The sequence below is a fragment of the Phascolarctos cinereus genome, unplaced genomic scaffold, assembly GCF_003287225.1.
Source record: "Phascolarctos cinereus isolate Bilbo 61053 unplaced genomic scaffold, phaCin_HiC Scaffold_8;HRSCAF=390, whole genome shotgun sequence".
Taxonomy (NCBI): Eukaryota; Metazoa; Chordata; class Mammalia; order Diprotodontia; family Phascolarctidae; genus Phascolarctos; species Phascolarctos cinereus.
This window is the reverse complement of record NW_027556291.1, coordinates 26,435,617-26,458,903: the sequence shown is the minus strand read 5'-3', so window position 1 is coordinate 26,458,903 and position 23,287 is coordinate 26,435,617. Positions and strand designations below refer to the sequence as shown.

Sequence of the window (23,287 nt, the reverse complement as noted above, 5' to 3'; positions counted from 1 at the left end):
ACCTCTGGAGTCTTACAGAGGAAGAAGGCATTAAGCTTTGACAATTCAAAGCCTAGTGATACCAAAGGGGAATTCACAGTGCTATTGTGGCCAAATGGAAATGCTGATTAGGTCAGGAATACAGATGAAGCTACAGCAACACCAATAGTAATACACTGAGGAATGTCCCACCTTCCAAAGTCTGTTAAGTGCTGGGATGCTGGTTACTCACAACTAGGTTGGGAGCCCAGCCCTCTCCAGTATATATGACCTACCATTCTGTTAGTTTTATTTCAGAGAAGCAAAGAACTTTGGAGTATTATGATCTTTACCTTGCCAGTCTTCTTTCATGTTGCTCTCCTCCTCTCATATTACTTGACTATGTTTATTTGTTACAAGAGTCTTTTCCCCTCATTTCTTTCTCTAGTTAAGTTGCAAAGGGGTGGGGGCAGTGGGGAGTGAGTCAGAGGGGAATTAGCAGTAATGATCAAAAAAAAAAAAAGAGGGCCATTGTAACCCTTTTTAAGATGCATAGAAGAAAACAAAGATATTCTGGAAGAAGCACAAACAGGACAGTTTTGACAGTAATGTGTAGAATTTATTATGTTCTTTAAAAATAAAAGCAAATGATGTAGAGATTCATGTTTTCATTTAGAATTCTCTTTTTGTGCATTGCTGTATATGTAGAAATGGTCTTTTTTGGTGTTTATGGTCAAAATAAAAAAAATTAAATTTAAGAAATCAATTGTTCCTGCTCTAGACTCTTTCTTTGTGGGGAGGAACTCAAGGTAAAATGTCAGAGAAGTTGTTCAGTTCATTGGAATTATCTCCTTCCCTGATTCAGAGACCTGGGAGAAGGAGGGAAGGAGGCCTCTGAGGGGAGGGGAAGGATAGGATAGCTGAGCAACTGTTATCCTAATCAGGGGTGGGGAACCTGTGGCCTTAATAAAAAGATTCGTTCTGTCAAACTTGGATTCAGTCAAAAGGCCTCTTCCAAGGACCTAGAGGGCCACGTGTGGCCTCGAGGCCACAGCTTCCCCAGCCCTGGTTCAAATCATCAAAGCCATGAGCTCAGCTATAGCAGGGACTCATAAGGGTCAGAAAGGAAAAGATGGGAAATGAAAATGGACAGATCACCTTCACCCCACCCCTCACCATTTGCCCACATGGTCTGGCCACAGAGCTACCTACGGTGGCCAACAGGCCACTTTTTATGATGACTACCTGCCAGGAAACTTCACAGACCCTTGCCACTGGTTCCAATGACGAAATGTCTCTAACTAGTAGACTTTGGGGATAGCATCTTCATGGTGACTCAGGGTTACACTTATCTGGGTCACTAGCTTATCTCCCTATTAGATTGTAACCTCTAAGAAGACAGGCACTTGTGTCTTAGCTAAACTTGCCGCCTCATCTACAATGTTCCTTTTGCAGTGAGTGGGTGCTTAATAAGCATGTTATAAATGAGTGAATTCTGAACGAAGCCAGTCACTGCTTTCCTCAGCTGCTCTGGGTCCAATCCTCCTGTTTTTATCAGTCATTTTTTCAGCCGTGCTAATATTGATGATTAATATTGCTCTTCATGACCCCCTTTGGGGTTTTCTTGACAATGATACTGGAGTATTTTGCCATTTCCTTTACCAGCTCATTTTACAGATGAGGAAACTGAGGCAAAAATGGGATAAAGTGACTTGCCCAGAGTCACACAGCTAGGAAGTGTCTGAGGCTACATTTGAACTTGGGTCCTGCACTCTAGCCACTGTGCCTCCTAGTTTCCCCAACACTCTTATTTTACAGAGAAGGAAATTAAGGCCTAGAGAGGAAAAAAAGAGCCTCATACAAGGTCATTGAGGTAGTAAGAGGTAACTTAGCTGGGACCAGTCCAGAAATCACTCCCCTGGACCAATGTTTCTTAGACTGGTAAGACAATTTTCAGCACACCCTTTATATATGTTTATATTTACTTTTAAATAACATAGATGTACTAATAATTGCATTCATTATGGAACCCACAAAAACAGAAATTAAAAGAGGATGAGATAAAAATGAAATACTATTTGATCCCAGAGTCAATAGGGAGTCCCTGGAGTTTATTTATTGAGTGAGGAAATTATATGGTCAGACCTACATTTTAGGAAAATCACTTTGGCAACTGTGTAGAGGGTAGATTGGAGAGGGGGAAAATTGGAAGCAGAGAGCCCAATTAGGGAGCTACTGCAATTGTCTAGGCAACAGCAAACAACAACAACAATAATAGTAACAGTAATAATAATCGTAATGGTATTTTATAGTGCTTCAATTTTTTTGCAAAGCACTTTACATATTTTAACTCATTTGATCAAGACAAGAGGTGACAAGCTCCTAAGCCAGGGTCTTGGCTATGTGAAAAGGAAGAAAAGGATAAATGCAAGAGACATGAAGGTAGAAATGACACGACTGGGCGTTTGGATTGGATGTGTGGTGTGAGAAAGAAAAGGAGTCGGAGATGGTGGTACTGTATTTGGTGACCTGGGTGAACAGAATGACAATGGGACCCTTGAAGGCAAGAGGGACATTTGGAATGAAGTAGGTTTAGGAAAAAAAGAAAACGTAATGATGTAGTCATGAGCCATGCTTGTGTGTCCTCTGAGAAGTACTCTGTCCTATCTAAAGCAAAAAGCAGGGAAACAGAGATCATTCTGAGGGGAGCAAGGTGTAGAAGACAGAGAACTGGCCTCCATTTCAGGAAGTCCTTATGTTATAGGCCAGATCTCACAAGACCAATCTCCTGGTAGTTTAAATGTGAGTTCTGAATGCAATGAGACACTTAGAGATTCTGCTAAGAGCTAATAAAAGGAGATTGGCTATAGCAGAGTAAAGATATTCAACAAGGTTGGGGCAGCTAGGTGGCACAGTGGATAGAGCACTGGGCTTGGATTCAGGAGGACCTGAGTTCAAATCTGGCCTCAGACACATAACACTTACTAGCTGTGTGACCCTGGGCAAGTCACTTAACCCCATTGCCTAGCCAAAAATACAAAAATAAAAATAAAAAGAAGATATTCAACAAGGTTATGCAGTGAGGCCACCACACTGATTCAGCTGAGTGAGGACCTTCTACCTTGGAGGTCTTCTACTGAAGCACTGGGAAGGAAGTGGAGCGCCTCATCTCTGTTTGTACTCAAGTGAACACTGAGCCTTAAGTCCTCTGAGCCAATTAAGTCTTGAAGATAGCCTCAATACTTTTAAGGAAAAGAACTAGCCTGACCTATCACCTGAACTGTGATGGGGTCCTGCGGTAGCATACTAACTTAAAAAAAAAAAAAACCACAATACTAATATTTTGTTGTTATTCAGTCTTTTCCAATCCTATCTGTCTCTTTGTGACCCCATTTGGGGTTTTCTTGGCAAAGACACTGGAGTTGTTTGCCATTTCCTTTTCTAGCTCATTTTACAAATGAGGAAACTGAGGCAATGGGGTTAAGTGACTTGCCCAGGGTCACACAGCTAGTAAATGTCTGAGGCTGAATTTCAACTCAGGAAGATGGGTCTTCCTGACTCCAGGCCTAGTGCTCTATCTACTCACTGTGCCATCTAGCTGCCTCAAAACTAACATTATTTATATTCTATTGTATTTTTATTTGTTTTGTTAAATGTTTCCCAATTACATTTTCATCTGGTTCTGGCTGTGTTGTGGGCAGCGTGGGCCACATGTATTATACCTCTGTTTTAGAGCACCTTCTACCACTTCAATTAACTCTTAGACAACCCTGATTTGGGGGATGTGGGAAGCCTGGCATAGGAAAAACTAAGCTAGATAGCAAAAGCAAGACAAAAGAAAAGAGTGTAAATAAGATGATGGCCACATATCAGAGAACAAATAGCAGAAGTCCTGGGTTTTGTCTCCTTGCTTTGCCGTTCACAGGGGTCTCCCAGTGTAAAGACAGGGGGGCAGCTAGATGGTGCAGTGGATCAAGTACCCACCCTGGAGTCAGGAGGACCTGAGTTCAAATCCAGCCTCAGACACTTATTAGCTGTGTGACCCTGGACAAGTCACTCCACTTGAATGCCTCCTCCAAACGAAACAAAACAAAAAACCAATGTAAAGACAGGAAAGAAATGATGGTGAACATGGGCAGCTTAGGAAAGATCAGGGTTATATCCAGACAATGACACCTACTGTAGTCACTTAGACTTCTCATGAATCAAGATCATCTATATTAATGCAGCTAACAAATCATTCTCCTCTTGCATGCAGCCTGTCCCAATGCCAGCAGAGATACCAAGAATTGCCCTCCAAATCCTCCCTGGGAAGGAGTTATCTGATGATCGTTGGGTATTAAAAGGGAAGCAACTGGGCCTGCCTTGGCCACTGTCCACGTCAGTGAGGCCTGGGTATATGTTCCAGTGCTATGTCTGGGGCCCATAGTGCTGCCCTCTACCTGTTGCTGCTGCCACTGCTGGGGCCCAACTCTGGCCCTCTGTGCTAGGCAGAGCACTGCCCCACTGTGCTGAAGTGCAGCTTGTGCTAGAAGTCTTCTTTCTCCAGGGCCTGTATGCTAGGGCTCCCCAGGCCAGTATCTCCCAATCCCCCTAAGGTAGGCCACATCCCTGGTGTCACAGGCCAGGGCTTCACTATCCCTGGTTGGTCCACCACATTGATAAGATCAGCTCCCAGGAGAGTTTGGGCAACTCAAAGGGGCTCTGGCTAGCCAGGCCAAAGCTTGGTGGGTTCTTCCTCCTGCTAGTGGTCATCCTTTCCAATGCAGGATATGCCCCAAGGCTAGGAATAGCCAGTTCAGAATGGTTCACCTGTGCTCAAAGAAAGAGTCACAAAACAAAACAAAAGTGGACCCCCCAAACAAACAAAACCAAATGAAATCACAGGCTCTTCTAGGCCAGTAAGCAAGCAGTAGACATGTCAGTCAGGTCAGGGAGAGTACCTAGGGCTTGACCTGCACAGAGGCTACTTACTGACCCCAAGTGGCAGCCCCAAAGAGAAAGAAAATTTGAGTTCACAAAAATTTGTGTTTTAGATCAAGGAGAAAAGCTGTCTTTCTTCTTAAACTGCTGTAGCTACACACACAAACCCAATCCAATTAAAATGAGAATGGAAACATTTAATTGGGAAACAAATTGTTGCAGCAAATTTCTCTGATAAAGGGCTCATTTCCAAGATATATATGGAACTATATCAAATGTATAAGAGCAAGATCCATTCTCCAATGGAGATAACTGGTCAAAGGATATAAACAGGCAGTTTTCTTTTCTTTTCTTTTCTTTTTTAACATATTTCCACATTAATCATGTTGTAAAGAAGAATTAGAACCAAAGGGAAAAACCACAAGAAAGAAAAAAAACAAAGTAAAAGAAACCAAAAAAAAAAAAAAAGGAAAAATAGTATGCTTCGATCTGCATTCAGACTCCATAGTTCTTTCTCTGGATGTGGATAGCATTTTTGGAGATGTCTTAGATCCTTGCATTGCTGAGAAGAGCTAAGTCTATCAAAGCTGGTCATCTTACAATGTTGCTGTTACCATGTACAATTAAACAGGCAATTTTCAAAGGAAGAAATCCAAACTGTCAATAATCACATTTAAAAAATGCTCCAAATCACAAATTAAAACAACTAGGCCACACCTCAAACCTGGCAGATTGGCAAAGAAGACAAAAAAGGAAAATGACAAATGTTGGAGCAGCTGTGGGAAAACAGGCACATTCATACACTGTTGAAAGGGTTGTAAATTTGTTCAGCCATTGTGGAAAGTCACTAACTTGTGCATACCCCTTTATGCAACTATATAGCTCCCAAAGAGATCAAATAAAGAGGAAAAGGACTCATAATATGCAAAAATATTTATATTAGCTCTTTTTGTGGTAGCAAAGAACTGGAGAGGGGGAGGGAATCCTCGCTTTGGGGAATGGTTGAATGAATGATGTGATATAAATGTAATTAGATATTATTGTGCAATAACCCTGGTCTTGGAAAGTTAAGAAGCCTGGCATAGGCAGCATAGGAAAAGAAAAAATAAACCAGGAAGATAACCAAGCCAAAAAGAAAACAAGGTAATAGCCCTCAGAGAGGTGGCATAATGGTTAGAAATGCTGGGCAGGAAATCCTGAGTTCAAATTTGGCCTCAGATACTTACTAGCTAAGTGACCCTGGGCAAGTCATTTAATCTCTCTCTTCCTCAGTTTCCTCAACTCTAAAATGGAAGTTATAACAGCATCTGACTTGCGGGGTTGTCATGAGGATCAAATGTGATATTTGTAAAGCTCCTAGCATACAGTAGGCGCTTAATAAATGCTTGCTCCTTCACCATAATCCATGTTGAGGGGGGATAGTTTCAAAGCAATCTGGGAATACTTCTATTATCTGATGCAGAGTTAAGAAAGCAGAAGCAGAATAAGTTATTCAATAACAGCATAGTAAAGAAAACTTGGAAAGACTTACAGGGGCCAAGCTTGATTCCAGAAGACTCATGATGAATCATGCTACCCACTTCCAACATCAAGAGATGATGGACTTAAGGTGAAGAAGGAGACATTCATTTTGGCCATACCCAGTGTGGGTATTTGTTATGCTTGATTGTACATAATCACTGAAAGTATTTTTTTTTTGAGAGGGTGGGGAAGAAATAAAACAATTTCTTATTAAAGTAAAAAATTTTTAAAAATAAATTGATGTAGCACCACCTGCTGTGGGGTACATTTGTCCACATCTCCAATTTTGTAAAGGTCTAAGGGCACCAAGGAAGGCTGCCCTTCAAGAGCGTATTTATTTATTCATGTTCCTTGGACCAGAGTCCCAACAAATGGTCTGGTGGCCCAGCTCCCAGAGGCCTCCCAAAGGCTACTCAAAAAGTCCTAATTAGTTCTTTAAGCAGCGTTCCTTTTAAATTTCAAAGAAACAATGGATTCAATTCTACATTTCAACTAATTACCTTAGAATTTGTTTTGCATGACTATATATATTTGTGATAGGCTTTGTTTATCATGCTTTTTAAATGAGTGGAGGAAGGGAAAGGGAAGAAACTATTCAGAGCCTACTAATGCCACCCACTGAGATACATGCTTTACAAATATGATCTCATTTGATCCTCACAACAACCCAGGAGGGAGGTGCTATTATGATCCTTACTTTTACAGTTGAGGAAACTGAGGCAGACAGAGGTGATGTGACTTGCCCAGGGTCACACAGCTAGCCAGTGTCTCAGGGCAAATTTGAACTTCCTGACCCCAGGCCCAGCTCTTTGTGGACTAATAACACACCACAATTTCCTTAGCCATTCCTTAATACTAGATTACTGTGGTCATTTACTACCGTGTATTGGGTCCCTAATCTATTCCGCTGATCCACTTTGTAATACAGTTTGAGATCTAAGCCACCTTCCTTCACATATTTTTTCATTGATTCCCTTGATATTCTTGACTTTTTGCTCTTCCAAATGAATTGTTATTATTTTTTCTAGCTCTCTAAAATAATTTTTGGTCATTTAATTGGTATAGCACTGAATTAAATTAATTTAGGTAGAATTGTCATTTTAATTATGTTGGCTTGGCCTACCCATAAACAATTAATATTTTTCCACTTGTTTAGATGTGACTGTGTGAAAAGTGTTTTGTAGTTGTGTTTATATAGTTTCTGGGTTTATCTTGGCAGGGAGACTCCTAAATATTTTATATTGCTTATGGTTATTTTAAATGGTATTTTTCTTTCTCTCTCTTCCTTATGGACTTTGTTGGTAATATATAGAAATACTGATGATTTATGTGGGTTTATTTTATAGCCTACAACTTTGCTGAAGTTATTATTCAGCTAGCTTTTAGTTGATTCTCTAAGTACACCATGATATCATCTGCAAAGAGTGATAGTTTCGTTTCCTCATTGCCTAGTGTAAGTCCTTCACTTTCTTTTTCTTCTCTCATTGCTACAGTTGGCATTTCTAGTACAATATTGAACAATATTTGTGATAATGGGCATCCTTGTTTCACCCCCGATCTTATTGGGAAGGCTTTTAGCTTATCCTTGTTACAGATAATGCTTATTGATGGTTTTAGATAGACACCACTTATAATTTTAAGAAAAGCTCCATTCAAGAAAATAATAAAAAGCTCCATTTATACTTATAATTTCTAGTGTTTTTAATAGGAATGACTGTTATATTTTGTCAAAAGCTTTTTCTGCATCTATTGAGATCATATGATTTTTGTTGGTTTTGTTATTGATATGGTAATTATGCTGATAGTTTCCCTAATACTGATTTTTAAATGGTTATTAATAATTTGGGTTTTTTCCTTTGAAAACTGCCTGTTCATATCCTTTGACCATTTATTGCCATTAATGAATAGCTCTTGTTCTTAGAAATTTCAGAGTTTGTAAATATCTTGGGAATGAGACCTTTATCAGAGAAACTCACTAGAAAGTTTTTTTCCCCCATTAACCATTTCCTGTCTAATTTTAACTGTATTGAATTTGTTTAAGAATTTTTCAATTTTACATAATCAAAATGGTCTATTTCATTTTCTGTTGCTTTAGTTATGAGTTAATTGCTCCCTGAGCAATTTCTTCTTTGTTCCTCTCATTTATTTATGATGTCACTAAGGCATGCAGTCATTCAGAGTTTATTTTGGTAAATGATGTGAGCTATTGGTCTATACCCAAGTTCTGCCAGACTGCTTTCCAGTTTTCCTAGAGGTTTTGGGTTTTTTTTTTTTTTAAATAGTGACTCCTCACCCAAGTAACTGATGTCTCTATATTTATGGAACATTATGTTTTTATGTTCCCTTGCTTCTGCATGTTGTTTACTTCATTTATTCCACTGATGTACCACTTGTTTTAACCAAATTATTTTTAATAATTACTGCTTTGTGAAAGAGTTTGAGATCTGGTACTGATAGACCTCCTTCATTGCTACATTTTTCATTATTATTTTTAAAATTCTTGACATTTTCTTCTTCCATATGAAGTTCCTTATTACTTTTTTGAGCTCTAGAAAATAACCCACCATTTTGAGAAGCAGTTTAGAAGTTTGGAAATAAAATGACAGCAATGTCTGTTGCCAGATATTTAACTACTGGCCATGTCCCCATCTTCATTGATAAGAATAAAGATCCCATTTACAACAAAATATTTATGGCAGCATTTTTTGGAGTAGCAAAGAACTGGAAATAAAACAGATGCCCATAAATTGGGGAAAGGCCAAGCAAATGGTGGTACATGAATGTAATGGGTTATTATTGTGCTGTAAGAAATAATGACTGTGATATAGCCCAAGAATCAAAGACCTGCGAGAATGGATACTGAGAGAAGTAAACAGCCAGAAAACACTATGCATGACTACAACAATGTAAATGGACAGAACAAATTGTCCCTACACCACCTGCACAGCTGCTGCTCTGGGTACCCTGATGTGGGTTGGGTTCTAACCGCTCTGAGGGGCTGAAGGGCTCAGAAGTGGGAGGGGTTGGGGAACTGGGACATGGAGGAAGCAGGCTGACCAGCAGAGTGTGGGGGAATAAGGGCAGTAAGTATGGCTATACTGCCTAAGTCTCCTAATTGGCTCTCTCAGGGAGAGGGAAGATGCTATCCGTTTTTCTACTCCCTGACTGGTTGATCACATCAGGCCACATCTGCACTATCATTCAATCCTTCCACTTGTCCCAAAGTGTGCCGTGCTAGCCTCTGATTTGGACATTGGCAAAGAAGCCCAGTCCCAGATTTCCATTCTCGTCTTCCTTCTAATGAGTCAAACCAGAATATGAAGTGGCCAAGGAAACAGTGATAATGCGGCCTCCGTGGTGACGCAGATATGATTCACTTATCATCTAGCTAGAATTTGGATAGGAATTAAGACATTCATTTGCCAACAGCCCACCATCCATCAGTAGTAATTGGAATTTATTTTGCTCAGCTCACAAATTTTCTCAGGTTGACATTACAGGATGCATTAAAAAGACAAAAACGGAAAGTTGGACTGCTTTGTCACCCATCCTCATCCTGCCCTCTTTGGTCTTTGCTCACATTGCCATTCCAACGCTTGGAATCAATTACTACCGCATCCCCTGCCCTCCCATCTGGACTTCCGCTTTGTACCTACTATCCTACTCTTTGGTATCATCATTTTGTACAAAGGAGGTAAGCTCCTAGACAGCAGGACCTGCTATGACTATTTCCATGTTCCCAGTGCTAAACACAATGTTATAGATAACCGAGGCCCACCGAGGTGAAGTGACTTGCCCAAGGTAATGTAGCAAGATGATAAAGTTAGAGCTTGTCCAGCTCTCTCGGTGATAGACTGGAAGAACCACTGGATTTGGAGTTGACCTGGGTCCAGATGCTGCCTCTGTCACTTACTACACATGTGACCTGGGGTGAGTCACTTCTCCATCTCTGGGCCTGGTTTCTTATCATTAAAATGAAAGCGTTGGCCTAGATGGTCTCCAAGGTCCCTTCCAGCTCTAGATCCATGATAGGGGAAGTGAAAAGTATTTATTAAGCAACTACTCTCTGTTGTTGTTTCTCCTTTGTTTTTGTTTTTTTTGGTGAGGCAATTAGGGTTAAGTGACTTGCCCAGAGTCACACAGTAAGTGTTGAGTGTCTGACGTGGGATTTGAACTCAGGTCCTCCTGACTCCAGGGTCGGTGCTCTTCCTACTGTGCCACCTAGCTGCCCCTTGTCTTTTGTTTTCAAAGAGGACCAATGATATCACAAAAATCAAGATGGCTGACAGTGGCCTGGGACATAGTGGGTGACCTCGGCTTCTTCCACATCGGACCAAGCTCTAAGCGCTCCACAGCACCTGCGTCAGCCATCTTCATGGCTGCAGGAACAAATTGTTCTTATCCCTGCATTCTGCTGCAGGATATCTTCCCATGTTTAGGGTAGATACCCTTCCTAACTCAGCAATGGCTTTGAGGTCTGTCAGATACCTTCAACCTGGTTTAGCCCCTCTGAGACACTTTTATTGGAGCCACAGTGAGAGTTGAAGTGCCAGGTGGACACCAAAGGTTGAGCAGCCATGAAAAGGGCTAGTTCTCCCTGAACATCCCATAACGTGCTAGGTACTCTACAAATATTATCTCATTTGATTCTCATAACCACCCTGGGAGGTAGGGCCAATTATTACACCTTCTTTACAGTTGGGGAAACTGAGGCAGACAGGTGAAGTGAGTTGCCCAGGGTCACTTAGGTAGACGTGTCTGAGGGTAGATTTGAACTCAGTTGTTCCTGACTCCAGGCCCACTGTGCCACCTAGATGCCTCTCAATAATAATAGCCGCTAACATTTGTAGAGCACTTACTGTGTGTCAGACATCCTGCTAAGTGCTTTGCAATTATTATCTCATTTGACTCTCACAAAACCTTGGGGGGAAGGTGCTATTATTATTCATTTTGCAGATGAGGAAACAAAGGGAAATAGAGATTCAGTGACTTGCCCAGGGTCACTTCGGTAGTAAGTGTCTGAGGCCTCTAGATTTGAACTTAGGTCTTCCTAAGCGCTCTATCCACTGTGCCAAATAGCTGCCTTCAGATATTTCAATTGTTAAATTGTTAAAAATCTTAAATTGAATTGTTAAAAATCTTAAAACAACAATTAAAAGATGACAAAGGAAAGAAATCACCACAGAAAAAACTAGTGGAGAGACTGACTAGGAAGCATAGGAAAGCTCCCAACACAATTTTTAAAAAAATAGGGCTAGAGAATGCCAAGAAACAATTCCAGAAGACGAGAATGTCTGTAATCGTTGCAGTTAGAACCCCAGATAAAAGGACAGAATTGCCCCAAGAATCCAGGGAGTAGTTGGAAGGTCTAATAAAATAACTGAAGGAAAAGCTAGGGTATGAAATTAGAGCTCAATGAAAAACTCAAAAGGAAAGTATATGGCTTAAATTGAAAGCTAAAAATGTCAGCAAAGCAGTAGATAACCATAGAATTTAAAATTCTAATGCTATAGAGAGAAACAACAAAGAACTAATTTTTATTCGGCCATTTAATATTTGTAAGCCTTAACCCTTCATGATCTAAAATTCTCTCCCTACTTTATGTATACATATTATCTCATTTTAACCTCACAACTTTCTACCTTAACTAGAGAAATGTAAGTGCTTAATTTTTTTTTGGAGGTGGGGGGCGCTAGGCAACCGGGTTAAGTGACTTACCCAGAGTCACACAGCTAGTTAAGTGTCAAGTGGCTGACTCTGGGTTTGAACTCAGGTCCTCCTGACTCCAGGGCTGGTGCTCTAACCACTGTGCCACCTAGCTGCCCCATAAATGTTTTCTAAATGAATGAATTAGTGACTTCTCTCATGGAATACTTTACTCAGATGAGTCAGGTCCCAACCCTCTCATTTCAAAGAGGAGGAAACAAGGGGCAGCTAGGTGGCACAGTGGATAGAGCAACAGCCCTAGAGGCAGGAGGACCTGAGTTCCAATCTGGACTCAGTCACCTAGCTGGGTGACCCTGGACAAGTCACTTAACCCCAATTGCCTCACCAAAACAAACAAACAAACAATCGAAAAGAAACTAAAGCCCAGAGAAGGGTTTGGTACTGGTCCAGATTGGGCCTGGAGGTCACACCATTATGCTATCCTGCCACATTTTCCAACCCAGGTTTTTCCTGATTCCAAGTCCAAATCCAAAGAACTCATGAGATACCTACAGTAAAAAATAATGACTCTCAACACAGGTCTCAATGAGATTATCTAAGAATCACCGGTTTCCCAGAAAAATATAATGAAAGAAAAAATTACATTTCTAAACATCATTAAAAAAACTGACTGGAATTTCATGAGAAGCACTGAGGAAATGCAATTGCTAAGCTCCAGAACTCCTGGGCCAAAGAGAAAATATTTCAAGCAGTAGGGAGATGTTATTTTATTGCCTATGAAGGAACTGTGGCCAGAATCAGGAACTATTCATTAGGAAGGGGAGAAAAAAAAAAGATTGGAATATGATATAGCAAAAAGCAAAGGAGAATGGCTGACACTCAATGATAATTTATCTTGGGAAAGTGAGCATAATCCTACAAGAAAAAAAAAAAGGACTTTTACCAGAATTCATACCTGGCAAGCATCCTTTGAGGAAAAGAGAGTTGGGCAGAGCCTTTGAATTGCAGACAAAGGAAACAAAAGGAATTTAAGGTAAGTATGTCAGAAGGCTAGATGCGGATCCCCGAGTTTACATTCTGAAAGCAAGAAAAAGAATAATTTTTCTGCCTAGTCTAAAGGGCAATAAAAAAATAGAGACACATTCTAGGCTTGGGTATTAAGAAATATTCTAATAACAATAATAGCTAATGTTTATGTAGGTTTCTAGGTTATCTCATTTGTTTCCCACAATAAAATTTAAGATTGGTGCTATAATTACTCTCATTTTACAGATGAGAAAACATGCTGAGAGAGGTTAAGTGGCTTGCCCAGAGTCAGACAGCTAATGAGTGTCTGAGGTAGAATCTGAATTCAGGTCTTGCTAACTCTAGGCCCAGTGCTCCATTAACTAGCTGACCAAAGATTCTTAAACTTTGTGTTATGGACCTCTTTGGCAATCTAAAAAAACTTATGATCACCTTTTCAGCAGGATGTTTTTAAATATGTAAAATAAAATATACAGGATTATAAAGGAAATCAAGTATCTTAAAATAGTTTTCATGATTTTTTTTAAATGCAAGGTCAGAAAAAAAGAAAAGAAGAGGGCAATGAACTTAGGATTTATTGCAGTTGATTTGTTTGTTTGTTTTTTTGGAGGCAATGGGGGTTAAGTGACTTGCCCAGGGTCACACAGCTAGCTAGTAGGCCACCTAGCTGCCCCTTTGTTTTTGTTTGTTTTGATTTGTTGTAATTGAGATCCCACTGATGAAGACCCTTCCAAAACAGAGGTGGTGGGGGCAGAGAGAAAAACAAATCATAAAAATGAATATTTAAAAAAAAAAACAAGAAAAAAAGAACCAATAACAATGAAAAACACCCAAAGATATAGCCATCTGAATAAATGAAAAAGACAAATTTATCCTTTAATAAACATCAAAACATTTTATTGCCATTAAGTCTAAATGTATTCTATCCAATATTCTCAATTCAACTACCAACTAAATTATCCATAGCTAACAACTGCTTCTGTTACCAGGCAAAAGAAGAAGTTTCTCTTCAGTTTGAAAAACACAGTCCCATACAAAGAATTTACTAAAATAAAAAAGTCTGTTCCCTTAATTCTGCTTTTTGTGTTTGTTTCTCCTCAGTCTGAATAACATTAAAACAAAAGTCAAATCACAAAAAAATAAGTAATTTAAAAATTAAAAAAATACATCCATCTTTCTTTTTTCATATTGTACAGTGAGAAAACATTTTAACGAGCATGGGAATAAATTAAATGATATTTCAACACAACTTTGAGCTCTGTCACTTAGATGTAAATAATAATACAATCCTTCTTTTTAGAAATATACCCACAAAATTCAAAGGAAATTCTTAAAAGGTTTAAGTAAAAAAAAAAATCTGTCTATAAAAATGTCTACATGACACAGATAAAGAAATGTACTTCTCAGAGTTTAAATGAACAATTAAATAAAACAGCTACCTCATGCATGTGTACTCTTCATATCACCCAGTAAGTGAGTAAAGCAAGCAAAAACTGAAAAATCTCACTTCAAAATTTCTTAAACTTTAAATCTTTTTTCTCTTCTTTCAAAAACACAGTACATTTCCTAAACACATTTCCCTTATCACACAGCACTATAATTCTAAGATATGTAAATCATTTTACAGCATATCTCCCTTCTAAACTAGGAAGCTTCCAACCAAAAAAAAATTATATTTTAGCTTGTTTTGCAGAGATCCCAAACTGATGGCTTTAAAGGAAAATAATCTTTTCTTTAATAAAAGGAACTGGGGTATTCAGGGATAGAAACTCCCCCCCTTTGTGGTAAGTAGTTAAGATACCTTTTTAAAATTCCTGTTACATGCTGCAAAAAGATTTAAGATCATCTCTTTATAAAGATCCTTAAAAAAAAATTACCAATTCAGTTTAAAAACATTATCTTCATCTCTGCAAAGTCATCAGTGTATTATGAACTCAATAGTTGTTTACTTCCTTCTCTATTAGCCAAAAACTTTTTATCCAGATTCTCTTGTAAAAACCCCATTTTTAGAAAAATTCTTTGCTAGAAAAACCCGTTTTGGCAAATATTTAGCAAAAAGTTTAGCATTGTTCATTAGCATCAAATTGTTCCTGTTATCAGGCATCTCCCCTGACCCTCTCAAAGACATGCTATTTTAAAAAAAAAAAAGTTTAACTTTCTTTCCAATTTTGATTACTGCTCTTTCATTTGGAAAGAGAAGTTATCAATCAAACAAACAAAAAAAAAACCTTCAAAAAAGTTTACTAATCCAGCTTAAAAGCACACATCTTGATCTCAGCAAAGTTACCAGTGTATTATGAATTTGACGGCTGTTCATTTTCCCCATTATTAACTAGTCAAAATCTTTTTATCCAGATTCTCTTATAAAAATCCTATTTTTAGAAAAACAGATTTTGCTAGAAAAACCCATTTCAGGAAGTATTTAGCAATAACCTTAGCGTCATTCTTAAATTGTTCCAGTCACTGGACATCTCCCTTGACCCCCTAAAAGATATAAAAGAAAACTGAAAAAAAAAATTGCCAATTTCTTTCCAATTTTGCCTGTTTCTGTTTAATTTGGAAGAGGATGGGAAGGGCTGCCAATCTAACTGGATTACTGTTTGAAAAAAAAAAAGGAGAAACTTTATTTTCTCTTTTAATTCCATTGCTTAAACAACAGCAAAAAACAAAACCAAAAACAAACCACTGGGTGGTTTGGTGTTTTTTTTTTTTAATAGAGATTCCCTCTCCCCTCCTCTCTCAAATATATGAAGAATCATCATAAAAGACTCACTTACAAAGAAGGTAGTACATTTTGCTAGATAGGCAAAACCCCCTCTTCGTTGTTATCTAGATATTCTATAACTAATAGCTATTAAAGAGAACTCCACACATACCAAGTACGCCATTTTGCATTTTTCTAAGCAGGATAAAACCCTTTTCCAGAACTATTTCAAGACCACCAACACTTTTAAAATTTTGCAAACTATCAAGGTAAAGCTGGTGACAAATGGCACAAAGTTTCTTCTCCTTTCTTCCTGCTCCTTATGTTAATGCATTCCTTTTGGCTTTGCACAATTCAAGCCTTGTGAATTTTGTCGGTCTTAAAGGAAACCTGCAATACACGGCCACCAAGGACGGAACCATTCAGGCTGGCGATGGCCACAGCTGCTTCATCATAGCTGGTCATAGTGACAAAGCCAAAACGTTTGCACTTTTTGGTGTTGAAATCTCGGATGATCTTGACGTTGCTCACTGCTCCAAAGGGCTCGAAAAGCTGCCAGAGGACACTCTCATCACATTCAGGGTATAAGTTGTAGATGAAGATACACCAGCCGCTGCTATTGCTGGTGTGGCCTGGGAAGGTCATTCCCATCTGGCCCATCACGTTATCAAAAGAGGAGGGTGAAGAGCACTGGGCTCCACAGGTCGCTTTGAACAAGTTGTCTAGCCCCAATCTGCTGGTCTGAGGCTGCAGGAGCCCCTGGTGGTGCTGGGGAGGCTGCGCCAGCGGGCTCTGAGGGGTCTTCAGGGCCTGGTTACGAGCAAACTTGACCACGAGATGCTCCACCATACCGTGGAGCTTCTGGCCATTGAGGGCCTTGATGGCTTCCACAGCCTCTGATTTCGTATTAAAGCGGATAAAGCCCACACCCCGGGAGGCCCCACTGACCTTGTCTATCAGGATTCTTGATGCTACGATGTGCCCAAAGGGAGAGAAGAGCTGTTCTAGCTCCTTCTGTGTCACAGTCTTAGGCAGGCCACTGATGTAGACGTTGGCTTCTTGGACAGAGGATGAACTGGACTGAGCATAGGACACCTTAATGGTTTTGGGGGGGCAGTGAAGCCCATTCAGCAAGCAGAGAGCTTTCTCTGCGTCCCAGGGGTCCACATAGTTAATAAAGCCATAGCCTAGGCTCTGGCCGGTCATCTTGTCCCGCACTAATTTGCAAGACTGAATCTCACCCATACTGGCGAATATGTTGTAGAACTCCTCTTGGGTCATGCTCTGTGGCAGGTAATTGACGATCAGATTGGTCTTGGGGTAAGAGGAAGCCGGCAAGGGCCCCTCTGCAGCCCCTGAGGAGGAAGAGGTACCTACCACTGCAGCAGCAGCAGCAATGGTAGCTGATTCAGGCTGGGGCTGAGGACTAGCTACAGGTGCTGCTTGGGACAGGACTGAGGCCAGAGCAGGAGCCCTAGCCTGGGCATCCAGGCAGGCCTGAGCAAGGGCAGACAAAGGAAGAGGAGGCCAAGCAAAGGTAGGAGCCAGAACAGGAAACTGGGCAGAGGCTGGAGCACTGGTCTGGCCAAGAGCTGGAGGCTCAGCAACGGCAAAGCCTGGAGCTGGGACAGGAGCAACAGGCCCAGCAAAGGAAGGCACAAAAGTCGGTACTGGCGAGGGAGCTGGAACAGGAGCCGGAACGGGAGCCGGAGCCGGAGCCGGGACGGGAGCCGGAGCCGGAACGGGCGCCAGAGCCGGAACGGGAGCTGGAGCTGGAACAGGAACTGGAACTGGATCTGGAGCAGGAGCCACAGCCTGGACAGGAATGGGATTCTGGGTATGAGCTGGAACGTGAGCCAGCACAGGTGCAGGAGTAGGGAACCCAAAGCCAAAGGTCAGATTAGCAGCCAGGCTAGGGCCTGGAACCTGGGCATGGGTCATAGTGGCAGCCAGGGCTGGGACTGGGGCTGGAACCTGCGTAGAGCATGGCTCAGATTAATAGCCAAGGCAGAGGCCGGAGCCGGAGCCTGGGTAGAGGCATGGGTCAGATTAATAGCCGAGGCAGGGACCAGAGCAGGAGCCGGAACCTGGGTAGAGGCATGGCTCAGATTAGCAGCTAAGATAGGCGAAGGGGACAGGACCATCTGCACAAATGAGGTCTGGGTTTGGGCCTGTACAAGGCCCCCCGCAGCGGCAGGGAAGGCGCTCGGCCCATTACCAGAGGGCCCGTTGTGGGCGGGCCCCAAAACGTTGCTCACGTGCCCTACGCCACTGCTTGTATGGCCGCTGCCGCTGGTGGTCGGCCCCATGCCGTGGGTGGGCCAGTTGGTGGAGAACCCGGAGCTGTTGGAAGCTTGCCCATTAGCAGGGGATTCAGCGGTGCCGTTGGGGTCGTTAGGGTCATCGTGGTCATCGGAGGAGGTACCGTGGCTGCCACTCACCTCAGGCTCCGCGGTCGGAAGGTTCTTCAGATGCATTTTCTCTGGAATTGGCTGTATCTAGAGCGCCCGGGCTACACGAGGCTGAACCGCTGGTCTAGCGGGTGGCACAGCCGGGCTGCTGGAAGGCAGTGGAGACCGCCAGGGCGGTAGGCCCAAGTCCAGCGACCAGGGGAACACGTGCGCAGGAGAGGCGGCCTGCGCGTGCTACTCCCTGAGAGGCCGGCACCGGAGTGAGCCAGGGGCGTGCTGGGCAGTCTTATAGAGGGGCCAGGGGGCGGGGCCATACAGCTACCGCGAGAATAGAGAACAAAGGCGCCCCTGTGTACGTGAGCTTGGCAACAGTTGCTCCCACAGCAACTGCAAGCAGATAGGCCAGGGCACGTTGTGACGCCACGGGGAGGGGGCAGAGGGCAGAGGTGGGGGGTAAGTGGGCAGGGCTGAAAGTGTCTCGCTTGGGGGAGGGGCCAGGGCATCGGGCCTCTTAGGCGGGAAAACTTTCTTCCGCTTAGCCCTGCAACTGGCGGGCGCCAAATTATTGGAGGGAAATTGTTCTCCCTCAACAGTTACACTAAGGAAAAAAAAAAAAATTAAAAAAAAATTACACTAAGCAAAGGGGCGACCAAGTAACTGTGCATGCAGTTACAAAAAAGCAGCATTTGCAAAAGCAGGAGACGATCTAGCAAGTCACAAGTGAACTCCAAAAGGTAAAAACAAAACATGGATACAGCTTTTAAAAAATAAATAGCTTTTATTGTTTTTCTTATTGCCGTCGCTTCCTAATGACTCTCTCCCACAGAATCTTTCATACCAAGTAAGTACAGTTAAGCAAAACAAATCGATCTCCTGGCTTCATAAGCATATCTCCTCATGCACCTGTAGCCTCACCGCACAGATGGGGGAGGGATGCTCCAGCACCACTTTTTTTTTTTAAATTTATTGAGCAGGAGCATGATATGGTCAGACCTGCACTTTATTTTTTCCTCCCACTTGATACTGTTTTATTTTTTTCAAATTACATGTAAAGATAGTTTTCAACATTCACTTTTATAAGATTTCCAGTTCCAAATTTTTTTTCCTTCCCCTCCCCCCTCCCCAAGACAGCATACAATCTGATATAGGCAATACATGTACAATCCTGTTAGACATTTCCACATTAGTCATGTTGGGAAGGAAGAATCTTCAGTGCCACTCTTGAGGTCACAATTGGTCCCTGTGGTGGTGGAACTTCTCTCATCTTTCACTGTTGTTTTCCTTTCCCTTATTGTAGGAACTAAGTAAATTGTTCTGGGTCTGCTTGTTTTGCATAAAATTTATCAGATTATTTATTATTTACCCAGTTCCTATGTCCCTTAATTCTTTATAGTTGTTGCTTGTGATGGTGTGATAATATTCCATTCCATTCACATACCACAGTTAGTTTAGCTATTGCTGAGTGAGAGGGCACTCATTTTGTTTTCCAGCTTCCTCCCACAAAAAATGCAGCTATAAACATATATGTATATGTGACCTTTCCCTCTCTGACTGCCTTGAAGCTATGCCTAGTAATGGTATCACTGGATTAAAGGGTATACATTGTTTACAGACTCATAAAATAGAATTTCAAATGGCTTTCCAGCACAGTTGGACCTGCTTCACAGCTCCACTTACAGTGCATTAGTGTGCTTTTCTGCCCAAAGCCCCATCACCATTTACTATTTCATCTTTTGTTGTCTTCTCCAATCTGATAGGTGTTCTGTGAAACCTCAGTACTTTTAGATTCCATTTGTCTCATTATTAGTGATTAGATATATGCCTGTTCATATCCTTTGACTGTTTATTGAAGAATGGTTCTTATTCTTATAGCCACACAGATTTAAAAGTGAATTCTATCAAAGCAAATAACTTAAGTGCTACATAAACTGCTTGCAAAAATAGAGGGGAAAAGGTACCTTGCAAAAACTCTGTCTGCAAGATAAATAATGGTCCCAATAACAAAATCAGTGGAAGATTAAGCACAAAATAAACTATAGATCTTGGTCATGAATGACAAGTGGCACCAACATTGTAACTGAAAAATGAGCAAGGTCACATTGGCTAGTTAGGGGCAGAATTGTGATTAGGAATCAATCAGTAAGCATTCATTAAGTGTCTTCTGTGTTCCATGCACTGTATAAATGCCAGGGATACAGAGGCAAAAAAGAGAACCTACTCTTAAGAGGAGCTCACAGTCTTATAGGGAAGGAAAGACACAATTATGTCTAAACAAGATATATACAGGATAAATTGGAGATAATCCATAGAGGGAAGGTAATAGCATTAAGTGGGATAGGAAAAGGAGTCTTGTGGAGGTGTGATTTTATGTTTTTGTTTTGTTTTGTTTTTGCTTTTAGGCAACTGGGGTTAAGTGACTTGCCCAGGGTCACACAGCTAGTAGGTATCAAGTGTTTGGTGTGAGGTCGGATTTGAACTCAGGTCCTCCTGACTTCAGGGCCAGGGCTCTATCCACTGCGCCACCTAGCTGCCCCTAAAGGAGATAGGATGTAGGTCTTTTTTTTTCTTTTTTTTTTAAGGCAATTAGGGTTAAGTGACTTGCCCAGAGTCACATAGCTAGTGAGTGTTACAATGTGTCTGAGGCCAGATTTGAACTCAGGTCCTCCTGAATCCAGGGCCAGTGCTGTATCCACTGCACCACCTAGCTGCCCCGGAGGTGTGATTTTAGATGGAATTTGACAGAAGCCAGGGAATGTAGGAGGTGGAAATTAGGAGAAAGAATTCCAGGCACAGGGGACAGCAAGTGTAAATGTATGGAGATGAGAGATGAGACTGTTGTGTGCAAAGGACATTGAAGAGGCCAGAGTCACTGGGTCACAGAATGTGTTGAGAGAGTAAGGTATGAGAAGATTGGAAATGTGGAGGTAGGCCAAGTTAGGAATGGCTTTGAACACCTGAGAATTTTATATTTGATCCTGGAGGCAATAGGGAGCCGCTGGAGTTTATTCAGTAGTGGGAGGACACGGTCAGCTCTGCACATTAGGAAGATGACTTTGATAGCTGAGTGTAACATGGACTAGGGTGAGGAAAGAATTGTGGCAGGTTAATGTAATAGTCCAGTTGTGAAGTGAGGGCTTGCACCAGAGTGGTGGAAGCTTCACAGGAGAGAAGGGGACATCTAGGAGAGATGTGTTACTAAAGTAAAATTGCCAGCACTTGGCAACAGATTGGATATGGGGGTGGGTGGGTTGAGAGAGAGTCAAGGAAGGATGATGCCTGGGTGACTGGGAGGATTGTGGTACCCATGACAGTAAGAGGGAAGTTAGGGAAAGGGGGAAGGGGAAATGAGGTAAGATGGCTGAGGGCGGGAGAAGATAATGAGTTCTGTTTTGGACATGTTGACTTTAAGGTATCTAAGGGACATCTGGTTCAAAGTGTCTAAAAGGCAGTTGGAGATGCTGAACTGGGCTGGATAAATAGATCTGAGAACTGTCTGCATAGAAATAATCGAATCCTTGGGAGCTGATGAGATCACCACATACTGTGATCCTAGCCCTATGTGAGACTCCAGGGAGTCAGAAAAGTCTAAGCCAGCCACTGTCTTCATGGAGTTTGCAGTCTAGTTGAGGAGATGTTTAGCATCTAGGACAGTAGTGGGTGTTTGCTAAATCCAGGTTGAAAAAAAGAATCAATATAATCCAATGCTGCCTGGGTGGCACAGACTACAAATACTGTTGGAATTCAGAGAAGGAAAGATCATTGTGATCTGGGGTTTTCTGGACGAGGTAGGTATGATTTAAGGGGGGCCCAAGCAGGATTGAGACAAACATATAGGAAGAGGAAGAGCATTCCAGGAGGGAAAAACATTTTGCTTCTTGGTTTCTAGTATTATACATAATACAGATGTGGGTATGAGTGTGTGTGTGTGTGGGGGTAGGGTGGATACTTCTATTATCTGACTCATATGATTAGTATTTAAATTAATTCAACATTTATTAAGTACCCACTATGTACCAGACAGCTATGCTGATACTACAAAGATGAACAACAATAGAGTCCTTGGCCTCAAGGACCTTACAGTCTAATGGGAGTGGGGTATGATGTTTAAAGTTAAGTATATCCTCAAGGAGAAAGAGATAGGGATGGAGAGGAGAATCCTGACAAAGTGCTTAGGGAAGATTGGAGGGCAGAGAGATCATTTTTAAAGGCCAGGTATGGAGGGGGAACTAAAATGGAAGAGTGATCAGAAGCCACTTGGTGAGCTCCAGGCCACAGACTGTTCTAACAGTTCTAGAAAATACACCAAATGAAGTCCTGATAAGGAAATCCAGGTAAGTCACAGCGTGTCATTTGTCCAGCCTGGGTGTAGAAAAACAGATTGGGAATATATACATGTACACATATACATATGTATGTATATGTAATATGTATGTGTATATAGTTATATATAACACACAATACAGTACATACACACATTATTTAATATATACAGTATGTAATATAGATATGTATATATACATATATGTGTATACATATATATATATGCATATTATATGCAGTGTGTGTGTGTGTATGTGTGTATTGTAACAGTCCTCTGGCATAAAGGAAGGCCTCCTGGGAGGATGTAGGGGTTCCCTTACTGACCCTTGCTTTCTACAACTGGCCTCACAGTGCCATCCTCCCCCAATGTAGGTGCCACTGCCACCAGGTTAAGCCTGGGTACCCACCCAGTTTATGTTCAAGAAAAGGCAGATGAACCAGCCAGCTAAGTTAGGGAAAACAACCCACTTAATGAGGTCAACCTTACCTCACTTAAATCCAATTCACTTGCAAGTCAAGACATCACCTTCCTAATGTCATTGGTCCTCTTTGGGGGAAAAAAAATCTAAAGGAAAAACAACAATTCTGCCGTGAATAACATGTAAAACAATAGGAATCAGTTCTATGCAAAGCTTCATTGCAAGCAGTGGGGAGGAAGGGGAAGAGAAAAGGAAAAGGATTAGAGCTACAAGTCAGGGACAAGATACTGAAACAGAGTGTAACTCAAGTCAGGGCAGGGCTGCATTGGGGAGTACAG

At 41.5% G+C, this 23,287-nt stretch overlaps 1 pseudogene; it reads right to left on the bottom strand.

Annotated features, from left to right (window-relative positions):
- Nucleotides 1-13,994: 13,994 nt before the first annotated feature.
- LOC110193027 (ELAV-like protein 2 pseudogene) lies at nt 13,995-17,827 on the bottom strand (annotated as a pseudogene).
- Nucleotides 17,828-23,287: the final 5,460 nt, after the last annotated feature.